The sequence below is a fragment of the Myodes glareolus genome, chromosome 21 (assembly GCF_982192425.1).
Source record: "Myodes glareolus chromosome 21, mMyoGla1.1, whole genome shotgun sequence".
Taxonomy (NCBI): Eukaryota; Metazoa; Chordata; class Mammalia; order Rodentia; family Cricetidae; genus Myodes; species Myodes glareolus.
The window spans coordinates 40,513,311-40,536,971 of NC_142046.1; the positions used below are offsets into that span (position 1 = coordinate 40,513,311).

General features: G+C 43.9%; 1 protein-coding gene across 1 annotated transcript in view; it reads right to left on the bottom strand.

Moving 5' to 3' along the window:
* The window catches only part of Acvr1 (activin A receptor type 1), a 117,834-nt gene that overhangs the window by 55,458 nt on the left and 38,715 nt on the right, over window positions 1–23,661 (bottom strand). The gene's annotated exons all lie outside the window — the stretch shown is intronic.

The window sequence follows — 23,661 nt, forward strand, 5'->3', positions numbered from 1 at the left end:
AGAACTCTAACCGTCTAGGAGGAATGCATTAGACATCTTTTAATAAATGAGTAATGTTTCACATAGACAACTACAGGTTTGTAAGAGAGTGTCCAGTGCTGGGGGCTAGGAAGGTCTCACACAGCTCATCTCCTTCAGGTTCAACTGCCAAAATCCCTAAGCAAACGATGATAGGCTACTGGGGATTATAAACACAATGCACAGGGTTCAGAGTATAAAAATTTTTGCTTCTGCTATATATATATATATATATATATATATATATATGTTTCCCCTTTCTACTCTTGGCTCATTCCTCCATTGCTAGCAACTACTCCTAATGCTTCAGATACAAAGAGAGACCCTCTTTGGACCAGTGCCATCTCTTACGATGTCTCAGGCCTATCCTCAGGGAGGGAAAACATTGTCACGTTCTCTCCTTTAAAAAGAGACAATCACAGGGCAGAACAGAACCATTTTTTTTCTATACCATGGTACTTTGCACACCCCATTTCTAGATCTGGGAGACACGAGCTAAAGAGTCAGTGTTTGCCTCAACTTTTAACATGTGTGGGTTCAGGTCGAGTTCAGTAGCCTTTTTTGTTCATCACAATGCTATATTTGGGATTGGGGGAGGAAAAATCACAAATTCTCCGAAGTCTACTACTAAAAATATTATTTTGATACTGGTCACAGAATAATCAATGCATAATGGCCCTCTGTATTCAACTTTCAGAACTCCTAGAGATAATGTAATGTAAAACTAAGGCAGGCAATAAAGGATGCTTCTACAAGTTGGGTTCTGCAAAGTATGCGATTTGCTTTCTATATAAGGAAAACCACCATAACATTCAATGGAAGTTTCTTTGATCTGGCCTGCCTGCCCAAATTCATTTAGTTGGCCCATTTACGACTCATTGAGTCTTACTGAAAAGGGAATTTCTTGACACTGTTTTATTTTTAACAATCTTTGAGTTAAAATGTAACCTTGGAAGACAGTCAATAAACACTCATCCCTGTTTTGCATGACTTTGATGCCATCCAGGAGAAGTCAACTTTACTCTAATCCTGTTTGCCACTCTTGAGGGTTCTCCCACTACTACGCAATAATGACTTTTTCCGCCATGATAAAAAAAAAAATTCTACTTAACCCAAAAGCCAAGGACAGAACAAAGAAAGATGCTGATAAGCCAGCATCAAGCCAAGCCATCCTCACTACAGTAGCACTACACCCAGGTAATATGTCTAGCTCTCTGTCTAGGGATAAAGATACAGAATTTCTTCCTAAAACATTTATGATATTCATAGTGATCTTTCACAAATAAGAAAACGGATGGGCACAGGTGACTATCCAAGCACACGAGCTCAACCTAACACCATTTGGCCAATTGCTGTCCTGACTTAACCGCTATTCTGAAATGGCCACCCTATCAGGCACTAATCATCAATCTAATTTTCTCATCAACATTTGATCCAAACTAATCAATCTGAGCTTCATCCACCTTCAACTTTTCCTACGAGAACAATCTTTGACTCAAGGTGATTTGAGTCACCTCTCAATTATGCTCTCTCTTCATTTCTCTATAGTCAAAATTAGCTTTAGACACTCTGTAACCTCCAATAGTCTCCCCTCGTGCCCGCTGTCTCCCAGAAGAAAAATCTCAATGTCAAAGAAGCTATTTTGAAAAAAACAAACAAACAAACAAAAACAAGACTTTCTTGCAAGTGTGTTCATGTTCCCGTCCACCCTTAATTCATTCATCAATTCTCTCATAATTCACACCTCAAAATAAATGTGGGAATTAGTATAAGGTTTATTTGAGGACAAAGAAAATCCAGTAATACATATTTTTTAAATGAAACATTAAAAGAAAGGCACACTTATAACAACCCCCATTTAGGACAAAACCCAGCCATTCTGGCCAATTGGATAATGTAAAAATAGGCACCATGGCCCAAGAGAAAAGGAGCTGCCCAAGGGCAGCTTCCTCCAAAACACTTGGGCCTTTGGGAGGGGTGAGAGAGACGTGTGGTGTGCTGTCAGTGGGAGCCACAAAGAGAGGCCAAACTGAAGACATCATACCATATAAGTTAAGGCAGGGTCTTCTCTTCAGTTCACAAACGACCTGTTAAATATTTTTAACACCACACTCTGAACTGGCAGTCTGCACGTTGCCAGGACTCGGTTTTATATAGACTCCACTGCCAGGGTTTCTGGTAGGGTGTTTCCTTCGGAATATTAGCATGTAACTTGATCTTTTGCCACAGACGAATACAAATGGCCCCTTGGACAAGTCCTGTAGACCTGAAAACCAGACCCTGGACCCGTTCCTCCTGTGGTAAGAGGAAATAATCAAAGATCGTTTCAGGAAAGAGAGGGTTTTGAAGGGGTTCCCCTACGAACATTCCAACTGTGGCAGATGCACTCCAGATAACAGCGATGAGAAAGGAAAAAGGGGGACAAAATACAATCTGTAAATTGGGGGATGGGTGGCAACTGAAGGAAAAGTATATGAAGGGTTTAGCATAGGCAGCCATGGAACAAGGAACTAGCTTTTACTACTTTACTTTTAAATTTACTTTACTTTACTTTACTTTACTTTACTTTACTTTACTTTACTTTACTTTACTTTACAAAACAAAAGACTTTGCTCTCCCAGATACAAATGAGAACTGAGCTATTCCTGAGACTCCAGCATTTTGGTTTCCTGCCGCATGCCTTTCTGACAGCTCAGAAAGGACAACTCCTTCCTTTCCAATTGTATTCATGCATGAGACCTATGGGCATGGTCATGTGCTTGTGTGAAGACATGCTTGTGGTGGCACAGGAACATGTATGTGCACATGCACGTGGAAGCCAGATGCCAGCATTGTTAATCTTCTTTGATAACTCCCCACTTTATTTTCTGAGACAAGTTCTTTGAACCTGAAACTCAGCATGGGCTGGCTGACCTTCAAGCCCAGTGGATCTGCCTGCCTCGGCCACATCTCAGGGCTGGCTCAAAGACCACTCACTGCTCCTGGCTTTCTACGTGGTATGTGAATTTCAAGCCAAGGTCTTAGGCTTCCAAAGCAGGGACTGAGCCTTCCCTCCAGTCCCTCCACACCAGGTTTTCTTTGGCCATGGAGAATGTTTCCTATCCTCCTCTTCCTTCCTTCGGTATCACACAGCCACAGCTCTCCAGCTTTGTTGAGCGAGCAGGACACCTTCACCTCCTACCTGTTCTATATCGTCCTCGACTCTTTTCGGGGTTGCACCCCCTCTCCCTTTAGTCTGAAAGGCGTACTGGAACTTTCTCTTCTGTTATCGAAGGGTAAGACGGACTTCCTTATTTCCTCCGAGAAAACGCTTACATTTGGATCTCGGGGTCTACTTAAAATCCCACTTCCACCCCTAGTCCTCAGTGAGATGCGGTCTCTGTCTTTCTTAGTTCTGGTTGTGCAGACTTTTCCATCCTGCCAACATCTGGACAACAGACACCTACCGTCACACACGACAGTGCTGTTTCTATGGTTTGCTTTCTTACTTGGTCTTGTGAGGATAGATCTAATAATCCAAGCAGGCCTGGTACTGCCTGGTACTTACTATATAGCTGAAGCTGAGGCTGTCCTTGAACTTGTGGCAGACCTGACTCGGCTTCCTAGGTGCTTGCAGTAGGCATAGAGTACGTACCTAGAGAAATGTCAAGGCTAGCGGGATCAACTGACAACACTGGTGGTGAAATGGGTATTAGATGTGGGAGGGGATACAATTCAAAGTCATATTCATTCTCATTCTCTCTCTCTCTCTCTCTCTCTCTCTCTCTCTCCATGTCTTTCCTTTGCCATCCCTTTCTCCCTCCCTCCTGCTTTTTTCCTCTCTCTCCTCTCTCATGACAGTATATTTCTGGGGAGATGAGAAGAAACAGCTTTTATATTCTTTCTGGTCCATCTTCCTTTGTGGGTCCCTCACATTCCAAACTCACTCCTGCGTTGAGGCTTCCTACTCAGCCCTATGTGTTACACGCCCTACCTGTCCCAAACCATTTACTCCGGAGCAAAATTCACCATGTACTTATTGTATTTTCACTGTGTGCCCACCTCCCCCAAGACATGCAAACAGCAGCAAATCGTCTGACTCCAAGCCTGCATGGTGACATCCCCCTGCAGTACAGGCATTCAGGAGCAACTAAAACACTAGTTTGAATCGTTAGTCTATGTGGCACTTGGATTGGGTGGGGAGAGGAAGGTAAAGTGCCAGTCTGATATTGCTTGGCTTGGCAAGGAACTGACCTGGGAGCAGGAGGGGCTCTGTGACTTCAACTTAATTGAGAAGCAACTGAGTATTTGAGATCAATTAAAAGAGATCACTTCTAACTTGGATTTCAGCTTTCCAGAGGACCATCCAAGAGAAGCAGCCAGACAGAAAGGCGCTGGCAGACTCTGGGTGCACCAGACAGCTCCTGGCGGACAATAGCCCATTTGGAAAGGCCTGCTTGGATCTCTCGTTGCAGACACCAGCTGATACGCCCCAGAGCCATCCCTAGTGACTCTAGGACAACATTGACAGCTTGAAAACACAGCTCCTACCAGTCAGAAATTGACCTATCATCTCCCCCACCCCAAATCTTCTCACAGTTATTGACACTATTCAGAAAGCCACACTCCCATGCCTATTAATAACCTCAGAAAGAACCGAGGGGAGGTGTCAAGATGAAAATGGATCCGGCTCGTGGAAGCCAAAGACTCGATTGGAGGTTACAGTTGCAATTAGCCTACTTGAGAAGAGAGAAAAGAAAGACACGGCATCGGCTGTACCCAGTGTAATCTATTCAGGAAGCTCAAGACAAAACACTTAGCCAATGAATTCGAGCCCTGAGTGGAGAACCCTGAGCACCATGGGATAGGAGCCCCTCTAGGACTCATTATTTGGAGAGATCAGCATGGTAAGGAGCAGTTATTTCACAACAGTTATTTCAGGGAGCTTTGCCTACCAGGCTGGTATCGCTAAGCCTTTGATAGCTATTTACACCTTTGTGCAGTTTCTGCAAGTGACGCGTTAAGTTGCAACTCGATCAACGTCCCCTAAATAACGGAATCACTAATTAATCTTGAAAAGGACTTTTTCACAGTGGTCTTGCGCCATTCCCCTCCCCCTCCCACCCAAAGAGACGGTGATTAATGGAATTCTCTCACAATTTAGCTTGAAATAGGCTTTTGCCAGTCAAGCAGCTACGGCAGAATCAGATAATTGTGGAATGACTCAACAAACACGCAGCTGTTCATTTAAATATATCCGTCAAAAGTATAAATACGGTCATGAGAAGGCAAAGGAGCCATGTACCAGGGTCAGAGCACAAGTTGAACCGGTTAGCATCCAAGTAACCACAACAGAAAACAAGGAGGCGTTGGGAAGTGGGGGGGAGAGGGAGTGCAGGGGGGGTGGGGAGTTCTGGACACATACTGCATGGGAAAGAGACCAGAAAATGGATATAACCAAGAGATGAGCCACCCAATCAAAGCCACTCACTGACCTAAACAGAGCAATGTTCAAAATAAAATTAAGTGCACTGTATTCAAAGAGGAGAATTTTTAAAAATAGATGATGACCGAAACACATAGAGATAGAAAACCTGCAGGGTAGAAAACAATTTATTCTATTTGTTATGAAAATAACAAATAACAATAGCTACCTCTCAACACACACACACACACACACACAAGTAAATAATAAAATTTAAAAACAAACAAGCAACAGCCCACTCTCCAGCTCTAAAGGTAACGTAAACTGACATCTTCTGTTCTTTCATTTTCCTCTTGGGGTGTTCAACTGAGAACCCCAAGCATTATATCATCTCTCCCACTAGCTCCCTAATAGTTACGGCTGCTTCTAAATTTATCTAGAAGTCCAGCATCGCATCTAACAATGTTGCAATTATTCCAATATAATCTAAAATCAAATCAGTGTTTAATTCTGGGAAATTGTCAATGATAAACAATCTCTCCCTGAGGAAAGGAGGAAGACCCAGAACAGCACACGTAAGGGGGTCGGGGGGGGGGAGGGGAGACTGGGTTTCAGAATGGTTTTCAGAAAGCGGTACAGTGGTAGCACTGGGAATGTCGGACGCCTAGTACTGATCAAATGAGCAACTATGGCTGACAATGTCAATCCTCAGAGTTCCTATAGACCGGAGTCCCCACTGTGTAAGATAGAGAGAATAGGTGTAACATAAACAGGAAAACCTCTGAAATTGAATTTAAATTGGGAATATTTGCTAGAAATATTTTATTCATGATCCCAAGTCCTGCCCACAAAAAAATAGTTTCAAAACACGGCTACCCATTGGCAATGGGCAACACTGGTGCCCAGACTGTGATAATAAGATGCCATTTCCCACTGAAAGAAAATCAAAGAACAACGAGACAGTCACCAAATACTATCCTGAAAGGAACTAGAAGTCCAATGGCTAAGTTCTTTATCAGACATATGAAAAAAGAGCTGGCTTGTATGGAAAACCTGAAGTTTAAGAGCCTTACCAGACAGGAGAAGTAGGGGCCAAACTAAACCATACTGTTAGGCACAGACCTGTCCTTGATAAAACTATTATTATTGCTCCGTTAACTACCTAATGTACTTGACCTGTATGGAGGTCACAAAATTCTCACTTTACCAGAATTAACTAAACTAGATGCTTGCTGTGTAACAGCTTCTTCTGAGATTGAAACATTTCATCCTGAAGGGCCAGCTCCTTAAGCAGGAAGGTAAAGGACTGGAAACAGTTTCAGGAAGTCCCTGAAACTGAGCAGATTCACCAGGCCCCTCCCTAACAGAATAAGCCATATAAGCTAAGAGTGCCTCTCAGATGGAAGGAAGCGGTGCTGCAGACACCTCTCAGACAAGCCGAACCCTGCAGATGGCCCTGAGACCAGACCTACTACCTGCAAACCAGAAACCATCCAAGCTACCCGAAAGAGGTTTAGACCAGAGTCCCTTGGAAAGGACACTCTCAAACCTGTCAAGCTGCCTGCAGGCTGTGCAGTGTGCTCCAGCTTCCAGATTTGGGAGCTGTCACCCATGCTGGTATGGACCTTGGTGATGTAGCTGTCTTTGAGTCATTGCTGCTCCTGTAAGCAACCCCTTACCTACTCCCCTAGAAGTAACCCCAATAAAGCTCATTGGTTCACCAAGCTGGACTTCGGTAGTGGTATCTGTACTTTGGTCCGTTGTGGGTAGACTTGCGTGTGTTCCTGTCCCCAGGGCAGGTTTTGTCAAACAACAATGCTTCAAGAGTAAAACAGTTTTACAGTTTTAAAAAAAAAAAAAAACACAGTCAAGATCAAGATCAAAGTTGAATATGTGCTATTTGACACACACACCCCATATTCATACACACGAAACAACAAGCAAGGTGCATCATATTCGGTATGCCAAACTCTGCCCAGGCCTATGTGTTCCAAGATCTGAGTTTATTTTCAATAGAAAAATAAGTACCAGTTTCCTTGTTATAAGGAGAAACCACTTACTAAAATAAAATTAACAGCATGTCATTTAAGTTGGTCCTTACTCCTCCTACCTGCTTCAGTGAAGTCTATTTCTGATGTCAGAAGACACAGAAGGACCAGATTCCTGATCAGTGTTTCCCAAAGCGGCTATGCAACCCGAACACCAGAATTAACCCCAAAAACATATGAGCCCTTGCTGACAAAGTACAGAGCAAACCCCAATGATAGCAGCAGCTTTCTTCCTCACATGAGGAAACAGTGGTTAGATGTAACTCTCCTGAGTTTTTGTATTTTGAAAACGCATAAGCCACTTGAAAGACTAAATATAGAAATCCTGTAAAATGGAACAAGACAGGGAGACTCCACACCCAAGAAAGTACATTATGGTTTTGAGTTCTCATATTTGCCTAGAATTAATGAATTAATTAATGAAGCTACGTGCAATCTCAGAAATAGGCCAGAAGGTATAGGAAAATTCATACTGCAAAGGAAAGCCAGGACTGGTGATATGGGCCTAGACGCCTAGCAGTAAGGAAGCTGAGACTCAAGGTCTCAAGTTCAAGGGCAGCCTGAAACCACTATGGCTAGACCGTGTGAAAGCAAGAGGGGGTAAAGTGTCAGAGAAAATAAACAATGAAAAACTGATTGGAACTGTTTCATAAGTTGACTACAGTGCCACTCTGCAAGAAGACCAAGTAGTGACAGCAGGGGGGCACTGGAAATATGAAGCCAATGAGATAGTTGCTGATTTCCCTCTAAAATCCCTCCTTCCCTTCTCCTTGGGTGGCAGGAGACCGGCAGAGACAATGGTGCCCAGGCTCCCTGCAGCTAGATGTGGCCACAGGTCTAAGTTCTCACCCATCACATAAGCTGCAGCGAGGCCTACAAGCTCTCTAACGCTTGCCCTGAACTTTCCCCTTTGCTCTTGCCACTGACTGGACCTGATAAGACCACACAGACAACCTCGGCAACACTCCCGGCCAATGGGACAGGAAGAACCCTGGTTACGCAACCTCAGGTGCAAAGGGGCTTTTCCGCCCAGCTGTTTAGCTCTGCCTGCGACTGCTAAGTGAGGAAAAGAAGTCAATGTCTATGTTCTTGGAACCACAGCGTCTTGCAGTCCCTTGGTTACAGTAGGTCAGCCTTACACTAATGGATGAAGCACCTGGAGGGATGTTGGATTATACCGAGCATTCCAGCTCCTTTAAGAGAAACACATCACCCCAGCCGGAGCCAGAACAGGGGTCTTGTCATCTGTCACTCAGAGAACTAAGCATCACTGACACCACAAAACGACTGACGGTAGAGGTTTGCCTACAGATCTCTTGATGTTTTAGCCACAAGCTCCTCCACTAGAATCCACGTTTCAGAGAGCAAAACTGGAGCCTGTTTTCTCTTCTACTGTACAGCTGGGTACTTAAAACACGCTCTTAATATGTGAAAGGAATTCAATAAATGTTTGTGGAATGAATACATTTAACTGTATGGAATGTTTAATAATCGGCAAAACAAAACAATTTAACTTTATGCAGATGACCAAGGCAATATACAGACGGCACAAACGGGAAGAAGGGGAGGAAGGGAAGCTCTGAACTGACCATGGAAATGGGTGTTTTTGTAAAAAAGACAGCATTTTGGTCATAAAAATCAAGAGCATAACAGGATGATGGACAAAAGACACAAACTTAAAGGGAACATCACCAGAAACATAAATGACTTTTAAACCTAGAGAACGATGCTGAGTGTTAATTGAAATGAGAAAACGGAAACGACAGAATGCTAACCTGACATTCACACCTATCAGTTTGTCAGTTACGCCATGACTGGCAAAGGTGCAGGACTAGCAACGGTGTGCACACCTCTGTGGAGAAATCTAAAACTTCCTAAGATGAGCGGAACTGGCAACAGATGGCTACCAAAATTTAAAAACGCGCATGCTCTTTGATTCAGAGGTTCTGCTAGAAGCGGGCCCTATAGCTGCATTTACTCATGTCTGAGACCACGCATGAGGCCATTCCCTGCAGCCTTGTTCATGAGTGTAAAAGCTGGACATGACCTATGTGTGCCTCAATAAGCCACTGGCTAAACACATGACATCCTCCCCCAACAGACTACCACACACTCACTGAAAAGGAACGCAGCACTAATATATACGGAAGAAATTTAAGAGTCATCACTTCAATGCAAAACTCACACATCATTGCCATTTTGAGGAAAAAGCCTACAGTCTGCATATACGTGTGTTATATGCGTGCTGAAAGAAAACTTCAGAATATAGCAACAGTGGAGAGTCAGAAGGTCACGTGGGTTCTTTGCAAACCAGAAGAAGAGACTTATTTCTCAACCCACATTTCTTTTGTGTCTTTTAAAACCTGTGTGCATCGAGTGGCTGAGCAGATGGCGCAGCGGTTAAGAGAACTGAATGCTCTTCCGGAGGACCTGGGTTCAATTCCTCTCACCAACATGGCGGCTCACAATTATCTGTAGTTCTAGTGGGATGCAGGGGATCCTGCACCCTCACACAGACATACAGGCAAAGAACCAAGGCAAATAAATAAAAATAAATAAATCATTAATAAAAGTTCAAAAAATCTGTATGCATCAATTATACTACCTTTCTAAAAAAATACTTTTACAAAAAAAATTTTAAAAATACAAATATGCATTCCCAAAGAAAGGTATCTGAAAGCTCCTCTAGAGATTCCCACCCTTGGCCACATGGAGAAACAACTGAGCCCAATCATTTTCACACGGTTTCATAATTGAGACTGACAGAGTCAGTGATTAACTCTAGCCACAGTCTCTGTCTCCTCCACCCTGCAAATAAATAAATAAACAAAGCAGTGTCTCAGTGCCACCCCTGTTATTCATTACTTCCTTTGAAAACTAACTCAACCTCACACCACTTCACCCAGGCAGAAGAATAAGCTTAAGACCCCCTCAAAGGGTGGAAGCCAGGGTTTACAAACTACCAACCACAATTGTAAAATGGATACAATTAATACCTCCATAGCAGCCCAGAGCGAGCTCTACCTGGCCTGAAATCTAAGTCACAACCCTAAGAGCCTCGTATCAACAACCAAGGCTCTTTTGGTTCCCTAAGGTGAGAGGTCTGCCCCCTCCCCACCCCTTTAAATTATAGGCTAACTCCTCAACAAAGGAAGGCTGCTTAATACCACGTTACTGCCATAGGAAGGACACTAAGGGAGGATGACTTGTGCTGAACTTAAACCCCACAATAGACCAAGTGCAGAGAGAAGCAAGTTGCTAGCCACAATGTCAAATTATGTCCCAAAGGCTTTAGAACAGTGGATATGCGTGCTTTGTACATAAAACATGTCTCCGAATAAATAGGTTCATGTGTGGAAAAGGTGAGACAGAAAAACAGAAACAGCATGGCCCTGGTGGGAAGAGAGGAGTGGAAGCATTTTCTAGGTAGGGACATGCTGGCAGCACGGGAACAGCTTGCCCAAAGTTAAGGAGTGTGAAGCTATGACCCAGTAGAAACCTTGCCACTCAGGCCATGCCAGACCTAAGAACTAGCCAGCTGCCCCCAAACTTTCTTGTACTAGATTCACGGAAAACAACAAACCAACATGGCAGAGAATTTACCATGCAGATTTGATCTGTGCCAAACGGCATTAAAAGAGGCGATTTGTTGGAAAGGCTGTACGGCTGACAACACTGCCCAGTGAGGTCCAGAGAAGGCCCAACAAGGCGGCAGTTAAAGCCGTCTCCTGGGCACACCCCATCCAGGTCCTCCTTCAGAGAGGGACTGACTGCTCAAAGGGAGAGGGCAGTAGGAAAGGCGCTCCTGAAATCTTCAAAAGCTGTATTTCCCGGCCCCCACTGCCCCACAGGCAGGCTCCCTATGATCAGACTAGTCCACAACATTCAGGGGTGCAGAGGGGAGAAAGAGAGAGGCCTGCATTTCTGATTATGTTGGCTGCAGGAAGTAGACTTGACAAGCTTCTCCACTGGAACCATGAAGCGACAGCCTATTAGCAAGGGGAGCAAGGACGGAAACTCTGAAACGCTAACGTGCATGTGTTGAGGTCAGAGAGCTGCAATGCTCTTTAAATATTTTTGTAAGTGACACAAACCCAGCAAGAGGTTTAGTAACTCAAAGTCAGGTTGCTTTGAAGCTCATATGCCACACGCTCTAAATCATCATGAGAATATTTCAAACAAAAAAAATGGCTATGAATATGATTTTATGCACTTTAAAAAAAAGTCTGCACATTATAAGGATAAATGAAGTCTCCCTCTGGTCCCAACTAAAGACAAAAGTACACCAGACTAACTAAATCTTGAAGAACCACCGAGAAACTGCTGGGTTTGGCCCATATTCAAGAAACAATCGTAGTAGTAGATAATACAGTTCAAAGACTCCTAAAACAATGGTGGGGACCGAGCACAAGGCGGAAGGGAAGGGGCTCCAGATAACTCACAAAAAAACAAAAACCACCCAAACTCCCTTTTCCTTTAGGAAGACCTGGAAAATGAAAAACATCAACATTTGCTCAAGGAAGAGGAAATTTTTATTAGAATCAAACTTTCCCATTCAAATCGCTAGTCAACGTACCAGAACCCACGCTCCTCTCAGAAAAAAAGTTCCCCATTTTTAACCTCCAGGTACGCTTTGCCAAGAAAGCTCTTGTGTAAATAAATCTCAGTAGAAAACAAACCCACAATGCAGCATTCCTAAATAACCATGTGGAAAAGAAAACCTTCCACCTACCCTGGAATTCAAGAGAGAAGTCTCACAGACGCTAACAACACCATGCCTCACTTTGGCTTAAATCGAGGAGCCCAATCAACTTGAAAAGAAAATCCAGACACATAAATGGCGCACCTAAAATAAGGCGCAGTAAAAAGGATCTCTCTGTAGATCGGCCATTCCCAGCAATCATGTGGCCATGTCAGGGTGATGGTGGCTCCTCAAGTGGGCACCTGAAAAACGGTCCACAGACCCTTGAGTTTCCATGAACTGCTGAAACGCGGGTACTTCCCTGGGCTTCTGGGGCTGGGAAAATGTGATGGGTTCAACGGGAAAGTGGCTTCATGCGCTCGCGTTTTTGGAGTGCAGTAGTCAAAACTGTCCAAACTCTGGCCGGTCAGAAGACTAAGATCATGGCTGCCGCTGGATCAGGGGGAGGTTTAAATCAACAAGGGAGTAAGCCTAAACTGATGCTGATAGTTACTTATTTATTTCATTATCCTTGTAATTCTCTGTGCTACTGAGTGCTCACCCTGAGCTCCTCGCCCTGGTCTCCTTTTAAACTACAACCTCCAGGGCCTGTTATCGTTACCACATGGGATTCTTTACAGTCCTTCAACGGTGTTCACATCCCTGCCCCAGACGGGCCTTCTCTGGGTTCCAGGTCTTGCTCATTCTAATTCCTTGGCATTTTCTATTCTAGAAGTCTCAAGCTGGTGCCCAGTTCTATACTGTAAAGTGGATTTCTCCCTAATTCAATTTAAAACCAGGTGCACATTACCTATTATTCTTCTGTCCCATTCTTCCTTCACAATATGTAGGATAGTGCTAGAGCTCGGAAGCTGCAGGATAAACACAAATTAAAATCTAAGTATAGTTTACTCTCGATTGCCAAATGTACTGGGCTTTCTAAAGACCTGTAGATTGTAGCCAAAGTGTGATGTGCGATATTAAAAATATTTAATAAAAAGGTTGAAGAGATGGCTCAGTTGTTAAAAGCACTTGTCACTCTTGTAAAAGGACAGGGTTCAATTCCCAGCACCGATTTTGGTGGTGTATAACAGCCTCTAACTCCTGTTCCAGGGGCTCCAATGCCTTCTTCTGACATCCACACACACCAGGCACACAGGCGGTGCACACACACCACACACACACACACACACACACACACACACACACAGACAAAACATTCATACACATGAAATAAAAGAAGTATGTCTAAAAAAACTAAATAGATAAAAATTTATAAAGGTTAAAAGGGTAGTAAAATAAAGAGTTCCAGGGTTGGACAAATTCTGAATATCTAAGCCTTCAAATGTCCCATTTAGAGCCTATCTGCCCACAAATCAGCATCATGTCAGGAAGGAACCTGGGCAGAAACGACAGGGATGGAAAACAGCTATATTCAAAACCCTGAGTCATCAAAAGTAGAATGCAAACTGTAGACTTATGTACTAATTAAAACGAGCGCTATAAGGTAATTATATAACAAACTGCAAAAACTTGAACTAGACTTTTATTGAGGCCTAAGTATTGTCCTTACAAGTCTGGCCAACATGTTTGTTTGACTATGGAGTTTTTACCACCGGCAGCTAACCGAGCCATAAGAAACCCTAGTCGATAAATTCTAAACCATGCTCATATGAAGGAGGGAAGGGTAACCACGAGGGAGAAGAGAGAGAGAGATCCAACCCAGCTTTCTAATTCCATTGTTGGGTTCTTAGAACAGTCGTGAGTTTGTTGTACTGAAGTTGAAAGAGTACGATGGGTTCTTAGAAGTCCGCGAAGGACAACAGACCTGAGGACGGGCTAACACAAGAAGTACTTACAGCGATGCAAGCTCCTGGGAGTCAGTACAGAAATGAAGAAATAGGAAAACAAAATCAAGGCAAGTCTCAACTTTGAAGTTAAAACTATACCCTTGGAGTCTAGTAACTGTGGCTTGCAAACATTGAGGGTTTCTGTTTTTCCCAAAACAGTCATAGGGCGTTCTACCCACCCAGTGACATTACCCAAATAAACGACAGCCTTCATATAAAAACTTCCTGAAGAAGAAGGGTATCATATAAGAACACGGACTTGGAAGAAGGCAAGTGAGTATCTAAACATACTACATGTGACCTTCAAACATTATTTAACGTCTCTCAGGGCTTTTTTTCCAATGAAACAGGAAATATAAATAGTTTTCACCATGGAAAGCTGCTAGGAGACCCTCGTCTCTGACACTCATTAGCCACATTATTTATGTTATTCAACTTAGTCCTATCAACTACAACAGATACGGACAAAAGCACAAGTCCTCTTTCACACATAAAAAAATTATGTTCAGACAACTCTAAGTAAGTTGGTCATATTTTAGTAAGTGGTAAAAGCCAGAAATCGTATTTTTCTGACTCCAAATGTTTATGCCCTTAAGTTCTAAGTTAAACTGTCTCTTGATGGTTGTCTGTATAGAAATGAAATAAATGAAATATTTTTTATAGAACAAAGAAGTCACATGTTCTGAGCACCAACCATCCTAGAGGACTGAGAGGGGTTGGAAGAGTGACAAACCCTGGGCACGCCACTGCTGGACAAACCCTGGGCACACCACTGCTGGACAAACCCTGGGCACACCACTGCTGGACAAACCCTGGGCACACCACTGCTGGACAAACCCTGGGCACACCACTGCTGGACAAACCCTGGGCACACCACTGCTGGACAAACCCTGGGCACACCACTGCTGGACAAACCCTGGGCACGCCACTGCTAGACAAATCGAGAGGTAAAGTATAGAACAGGACAATGGCTTCCTGACTCTGAGAGCTTTCAACATCCTAACAAATTTTAATCTTTGGATTTGGGGATGAAATACGGTTATTTACAAAAATTGCTCTAGAAGTCAAAAATAAATCATTCTTAAAATATTTTCAAACAAACCGTTCATGGTTGCCTAGTCACATGTCATATCTCGGCTACTTCAGAGGCTAAGAAAGGAAGGGAGCACAAGCCCAGGGATTAAAGCCCAGCTTGAGAAACACAACATGGACCCATCTCAGTAATAATGACAAAGAAGGAGGAGGAGAAAGAGGAGAAGGAGGAGAAGAAAAAGCCAAACTTTCTTTTCTCACGGACAGGTGAAGACACTGTTGAATAAGATAATGTCCTTGGTGATATTTGCAAAGAATGATGGCCTATAGCAAATACTACAGCCCGGAGGACACCTGCTAACATCACTGCACAGCGTTCCAGCAGCAAGCAAACTGCAGCCCTCAGTCTGCTTTTTACAAACGAGAGTTTCATTGGAACCGACACATGTGTTCATTTTACATATACTGTGTTGGCTGCCTTCACACTGAAATGGCAGGGTTGATCATTGTGACAGAGTCCGTATGCTTGCAAGCCCTAAAATATTTACTATTTAGCCCTTCAGAGAAGAAGTTTGTTGACCCATACAATAACCTACATTCAAATCCACGAACTGCGTGAACAGTAGTACGCACAACTGTAGGTTGGAACTGCCAAGTTTAAGATGTATTTTGCTTCAGAAACTTATTTCTTGGAATGCCACACTTAGGATTTGTATACAGTATGCTGTGCATATAAACTGAGTTTATTTGCAAGGATGACTCACCAAGAGTAGCAGACTGGGCCACAAACACACATTTAGAACATAGCAACAGCTACTAGCAATCGTGACCAATTCTCTCCCACGTGTCTCTCCTGCTTTGACTCCGAGAAATGTCAATCTACCCTATCCTTCAACTCACAGGGCACCTTTAGACAGGCTTTCACATTGACATCGGCAGATTCCTTCTATCTACGAAAGCCTCTGTCTTGACTCTTTAACTCTCGTAAAAGAATTATAATGTATTTTCCACTCCCTTGATAACCGATTTTTCTTAAGTTTTGGAAAAAACAGATATAGTATAGAATCCAAGAAGTCTTAGGAAAGAATTTCGTCATGGAAGTAATACCCTCCCTTCTGGCATATGAGTAGGAAGCAAACATTAGATGTCTAAGATAGGAAGAAGAACGTGTAAAGGAGAGATGACACCATATAAAAAATAAAATGAAATCTCCAGGGTGTTTTAAGGTAAAACACATATTTGTCCCCAGCCTCAGGACCAGTCAAAGAGAAAATACAAGGAAAACTATACACTCCCAGGAACCCAATTTAAGGTCCAACTACCAGAGAGGCTCTTCTCTAGAATTTAATGTATAATTTGGCTGAGGAGAGGGACTCACGGTGGATTACTTAATTACTGAGCGTAATTAAGTACCAGACTGCACTTCTGAAGATAACCTGCTTATATTTTGTAACCTCAGAACTCTCCACTGAAGTGGTTTGGCGGTCCATCAAAATCCTTTTTATTTGTCCAACCAAAGACCCATTTATTTGTGCCAGAAACATAAAGGTTCAAGGATGAAACTTGAGAGAACAAAGGCAGCAGGCCATAGTAGAGTTCCAGGCTTACACCAGAGCCCTGGATTGAAGCCCAGGCCTGGCAACCGTGTGTCACGTGACCTGACCCACCAGTTCAGGCAGCCGCCTCCTAAAGGCAAAACCAGTACCGTGACTTCTGGGCAGGGTGGCCACATTTGAAGGCCGTGGCATTCAGGGGCTCACTACTGCCGGCATAGACAAGCTCAGTATTTAAGGAGTGAAAACAGGTAACAATGGGGAGGAACGCAGTTGATCACGAAAAGGCTAAGATCTGACTGACCACTTTGATCCATGATTGCTATTTTTTAAAGTAGTTATTATAAAGGATTCCACATAAAAACCAGAAAAGGACGTCAGGAAAGCCCAATGTTCACTGGCAGAAGCGCAAACGAATTCTTAAGACTTTAAAAAAAAAGTGGGGGGGGCGCTATAGACGAGGGCTGAAGAGATAGCTCAGTGGCTAAGAGCACTATCTGGTCTTCCAAAGGACCCTGGTGGAGTTCCCAGCGCCTCCATGGCAGCTCACAACCATCCATAACTCCAGTTTCAGGGGATCCAACATCCACTTCTGACTTCCATGGGCACCACACATACACATGGTACACATACATGTATGCAGGCAAAACACTCATACACACACAAAATTATAAATTAAATAAGTAAATCTTAACCACAAAGGTTAGAGACTGAAATGGAACCCCACCCCGACTCCACGGTCACGGCCTCACTAGTGAAGAGGCTTCAAGAAGAGCAGATTCCACCAGGACAGAAAGACACCCCGCACAGGCAGTCCACTCAACTCCCTCTTCTCCCATCTTCCCTGTCCCTGGACTCCCTTTTTATCTGTGCCCAGTGATATCTATTTTTTTGAGTATATGCGTCGGCATGCACGCATGCATTCTCCCAACCCGCCACCCCTGCACAGAACCAGATTCAATCGTAAGCAGAGCCCTCTTCAGACTATCGGGTTCAGAGTCACATGTGCCTCCCACCCCAACACCCCACTCCCTCACCATAAGGGGCCCGTGTTTTAACTGTTGACTCACCGGAACATGGTAATCCTTGATGATTACCTTTGCACATAACACCATCCGGGCTTTCATCAGTTCCTGATCTCAAAACACCTTCACAGAGAGTTCGAAATGATGCCACCCACTGGGCCAGGACCAGCTTTTCTGGTTTTATAATGAGGTGTCTGGCGTTTTTTGTATCTCCTCGGCTTTATTCTGGAGCGCTAAGGTCTACATACCTCACTCCACAGACCTGCTAGCAAGGCTTCGCCGGGAGACACTCTAGAAAGCAGGGACTCAGCAGTCAGCGTCTTGTGTCTCCAATGCCTAGTCCAACATCACACTAGGCTCAAAACTATATGGAACGGACAAAGTTTAAATTACAGAAAACCCAAATGCACTGACAATGGCAAGCTCATACTTAAAACCACTGTGTGGCATGCTTCTACCCTGAGCAAAACAGAAACATAAGAAGCCAAGGATTCCTAAACCTTTTTACTCCATGTAAGTCACTCTCTAACCTAAATAAAACGTTCATCAGGTCACTTCCCTAACTAAGCTTCAACAATAACAAACTGAGGAACCGTTCAACACGCTATGCCATTTGTTTTGTTGGAACGATTATCTGCCTACAGGCATATAGACATTCCCGAGGCTGCTAAGGCAGCTGACCCTATGCCAAGAACACGAGACTGAACGGGGAGGGAGGAAAGTCCAATCAAGTTAAAAATAAAATATGAACAATGATTTATGCAACCTTGCTTTCGGGGGTGTGTTCACTACTTTGTAACTGTGTCAGACAAGCCGTATACTTTGTAAGTAGTTGCCAGGTCTGCCAGGAATAGCTAAAGAACCACGCAGGAAGCCTCTTGATGACAACAGTCAAGTGGAGTGTCGCACACCCAGGATCCCCCAACTTGGTAACAAAACAGAAGGGTTACCTCCCATCCTGGGCTAATTTGATCTATGAAATAAAACACTCTTTCAACCATAAACAAAATGAGAAGAAAGATGAGCTCTTGCATATTACTTTGGTTTGTTGCTTTGGGATGGGGTCCTACTACATCGTCCAGGCTGGCCGCCATCCCTGAATCCTCCAGATTCCCAAGGGTTAGGACCGCTGGTGTGCTAGCTCGCACACTGATCATAGGTGTCTATAACTGGGCCACATCCTTTCCAACCCTAATCATCCACGAGCCCTTGTCAGCCCTCTAGACAGTGAGCTGACACAAAACAAAAGTGGAGGATCTCGGCATCTACCACCGGTCGTGCTGGTATGCACCAGAGGTCTCCGTACAAAGAAGGCCTTCTCCCTCTACCGGATTATAGAGGTCTAACCAAGGTCTGGGGAGAAAGCACTTAACTAATAAACAATGTTCCTCCAAGCCCATGGTGTGTGATACAGGGAAGTCACTTATTCTCTCTGATACAAGCTGCCCTGGCTATAAACTGCAGTCGCCCAAAATTAGTAAATTCCCCACCAACTCAAAAACTCAAAGCTTATCTATCTAGATCCTCCTTTCTTTCTTTCTTTCTTTCTTTCTTTCTTTCTTTCTTCCTTCCTTCCTTCCTTCCTTCCTTCCTTCCTTTCTTTCTTTCTTTCTTTCTTCCTTCCTTCCTTCCTTCCTTTCTTTTTTTGTTTTAGTTTTTCTGAGACGGGGTTTCTCTGACTATCCTAAAATTTACTCTGTTAGACCAAGCCGGCCTTGAACTCACTGAGATTCCCTGATCTCTGCCTCCCAAGTGCTGGGATTAAAGGTGTGTGCCGCCACCACCAGGCTAGATATTTCTTTTACTACTGCTAGCAGTATTCTTTATGAATTACACTTAAAAGGGATGCTCTTTAATTAAAGATGGTTTTCGCCGTCTTCTCCTGTACTGAGGATGGCACGTAGCCCGCTCACGTAAACACATTTCTCATGCAACTTAGCAGCTCTTAGCTCAAAGATTTGCTTGGAACTTAATTTGTTTACCAAATGAGGGGCAAGTGAACAACAACATCCAAAGAGATGTAGACAAACTGGATGCCACCAGATATGGTTCCCTACGGGCACAATATGGGCAGCAACCAAGCTCGACATTGTAAATCTCTCAGCCACGTTGGTGAATGTCTGCCTGCAGTGACTTCTTCCTGGAAATCTGGCCAACTCCTCTGGTTCATGGTCAGCTTCAGCATCCTCTCCTGAAGTCCAAACACATACACTATCTGAGCTCCATGCTTCTCACTGGGTGCTCTCAAACTCAACCACCATGGCATGGCACCCTTAAAGTTTTTCAACCTCTCAATTTTGTCATCTATTTCTCCAGTAGATGTGTGGACTCCTCAATGAAAAATAGTGTTTTCACCAGTGAAACATCAGGGGCCATCTTGTAAATGGCAGTTCCTTCATAAGGGAAGAATGAACAGGTATATCCTGGTACTAGATGCGAAGCTTGAGGAAACCTCCCAAAATATAAACAACAAAAAATAATAATGCTAATAGCAAGAAGAAGGTAGGTCTTTTGGAATTCACTTGTGGTGTTATCTCTACTTTTAAGCCAAAACAATACATACATCTATATACACATACATACATACAAACATACATATGTAAGTATATAAATAGATAAATAGATACCCAGTCCCAGAGCCAAGTTACTAAGAGTGAGCCACAAATGGTTCTCACTTTATGCGAAAAGGTGTGAACACTAAACATATACACTCCCACATGGCTTCCTACTCACACAGGAGAACAAAGAACTATTGTCCATTCCAGCAGAACACAATCTGTTTTCTAAATCGCCGAAGAAGGCAGGATGGGCGAGCAACGCTCAAGCATCATGCTAACAATGCAGTATTACTGGAAACTAAGATACTGTCAGTAAAATTATGGAGGAAGATGCCTCATCTTACAAGAAAAATGCTAATTTTTTTCCCAGAAAATTATTCTTGAGACGGTCACTTGGAGCCATGCCCCATCCGGGCCGCTTCTCCTTGGCCTCTTTCCAGACATTCGCAGTCAACGCGAAGGGAGTGCAGTGAGAAAGGCTGCGTTCTTCCTCTGAATATATTATGGGTTGTAAATGTGCTCTTCAACACCCCATGGATTAAAAACTTGGTTCCCAGTCTGTGGCCCTACTGAGGGTCGGCTTTCTCAGTAGGGAGGCCAAGTGGAAAGAAATTAGGTGAGGGGCTATGTCTTTGAAGGGGAGACTGAGACCTTTCTTTCTCCCTCATCCTAGCACCAGAGGCAAAACAGGTCTCTCCCACTCGCCATGTTCCCATCATAATGCACCACGCCACGACAAGTCTGCACAGGCGCAGAATGAAACTCGAAGCCAAATAAACCTTTCCTCTTGTGAAGGTGATTATCGGGGGCATTTTATCACGGCAAAGGAACGCTGACTACGCACATCATGAGGGCACGCTCATCACAGCTTTTCCCTACCTTGAGGGTCTGCCCCGGTGTGGGCACCCATGCATCAGAGGAGGGCTGTGGCCTGGTGTAGTAAACACGGAGCAGCAGCTCAGGAAGGGCTCAGGAGGTATTGGGGAGACAACTAAAAGGAGGGTGGAGTGTGGGTCAACTACCAGAATGGGGAGAAACCATCAGGAGTTCTCCTTTATGTTCCCATGATACCTCCGAGAGGGTGGGAGGCTAGAGATGGGGCCTATGTCCAGGATACATGCTACTGTCAAGACTACACGATCTCTGCCACTTGAATACCCAGCTTCCATAACTCAAGCAATTTTCTATCAGGAACCAAAAAGCACAGATTCCTCCCCCCCACACACACACACACACTTTAATCACCTGTCATTAAGCATTTAGTCCACTAACAGAATGTCAGGGCTCTTGATTGGGGGTTATTATTAATTAGGACAGCTTTGCATTCAGGTTCATTTTGATAGAGTCATTCTCCCAAATGAAACATGCCTGCCATTGATCCCATTCGCACTTCTCCATCATGAGCCGCCAGCTTCCACACCTGTGGTTCATTTACATCAGCACCCGCTGAAACGCTGGCTTTCCGGTCATTTGCCATAGCGCATCTCTGCCGGCGCATCTTACCTCACAATTAATGGGAACGATCTATATTTACCATCGATAACCCAATTCCCAAAGGTGACAGAATCGCTAATGTAAATTAGAAATTTACCCAGGGCCTCAGGCATGGCAGGCAAGTGCGGCGGACCCAGTTCAGAAACTAATTCACAGGGTGCTGTGGTTTGATTGATTGCGTGGCTGCTTGAGACAGTGTCTCGGTCTGTATCTAAAGTTGACCTTGAACACGCAGTCCTCCCAAGACAGCCTCCCAGGTACACATCACCTCAATGGTTCTACTCTCACCCCTTAATTAAAATTTGTCCAATGATTACCAAAAACAAACAACAACGACAACAAAAACCCTATCGATGTTCGCATATACTGGCAAGTTTTTATGTCAACTTGGCACAAGTTGGTATCATCTGAGAGGAAGAAACCTCAACTGAGGAAATGCTTTCCTAAGATCTGGCTGAAGGCAAGCCAATTGAGCATTTTCATAAGTCGTGATTGTTACTGGAGGGTCCATTCCATTGTGGCTGGGGCCACCCTTGGGTTGGTTATGCTGAATTCTATAAGAAATCAGGATGAGCAAGCCATGAAGAACAAATCTGTAAGCAACACCGCTCTATGGCCTCTGCATCAGCTCCTGCCTCTAGGTTCCTGCCCAGTTTGAGTTCCAGCCTTGGCTTCTCTCCTTTGTGATTCAGGATACATAGGCTAAAAAATTCCTTTATCCCTTAAGTTGCTTTTGGTTATGGTGTTTCATTACAGCAATAGTAACCTTAAAACACAAACATACATGTGTAGACATGCATGTATTTATGTGTGTGTAAACTTTATGCTACACATAAGTTTAAAAAAGAATGCAAGGGATGGGCACGTAGCTCAAAGACAGAGCACTTGCCCAGAACATACACAGGCCTAGGCTCAATCTCCAAAACCATAAGACAGAATACAATATTTTAAGACAAGAAAAGCGAGAAATAACCCATTGTTCCAATGTTTCCCGGGTGCTAATGCCCTCAGAAAAGGCCTAGCAGAAAGCATATAACAACAAACTAGCATCATGCTTTGGCTTCCCGGATGCCCAGAGAGTATCTGAGTTTACTGGGTGGAAAAGGAGGGGTCAGGCAAGGATTATCCAAAACACAGGGTAAGGGGAACTGCGGGAATATTATCTGGGAATATGGTGGGTAACCTCAGCAAACTAACACCTTCAGAACTGTTTCCATTGAGAGATAGAATGTGAGAGGCTGGCGAGATGCTCAGTGGTTCAGAGCTTGTACTCCTCAGGCAGAAAACCCGAGTTTGGTTCCCAGCACCCATGCTAGGCAACTCACAACTTCCTGTAATTGACGTCAGCTCCAGAAAAACACACGCACACTCCAACACATACCCAAGCAAACACACATACACATAATCCAACCTTTAAAGAAGAAAGGACACGAAAGTACAATGGATACAAAAAGGAAATAACGTTAGCAGTCACCATGTTTACCCGGCATGTCAACACTTCTTAGAAAAATTTACTGTTTGAGATGACTAAGCCCTAGTCCGTCCCACGAGCATTTGTCTTTCTCTGACTTTGCTTTTCCACTTTTTAAGTCTCAAAGAGAAGTGTTAATCTTTGGGAAGTTTTAGAATGGCTCAGTTTCTAACACTGGCAGCTTCTGAGTTTGAACTAGGAATGCATTAAGTGTGAAGGCAGGCGCTCATGATGGCCACTAGAGTTTCCGAGCTCCAGCCCTTTCAGTGCCTGTGTCAACACCGACCTGCAGTCGGGCTTACTAGAAGACAACACAGACCACACGTTCCACTGAGTCTCTCTGAATGTATCACCAGCCGTAACCTGGCTTACCATACCCTGAAGCGTCCTCCCGTTTCATGCACTTTGTAGTAGTAGACCCCAGGCATGTCTGGAAACTTTGATTTTAAATATAATTTTGGATGGACTTTCTAATCACACACACCCCCAAAAAATATACCCTATGTTTTACTTCCGAGTTAGAGTCA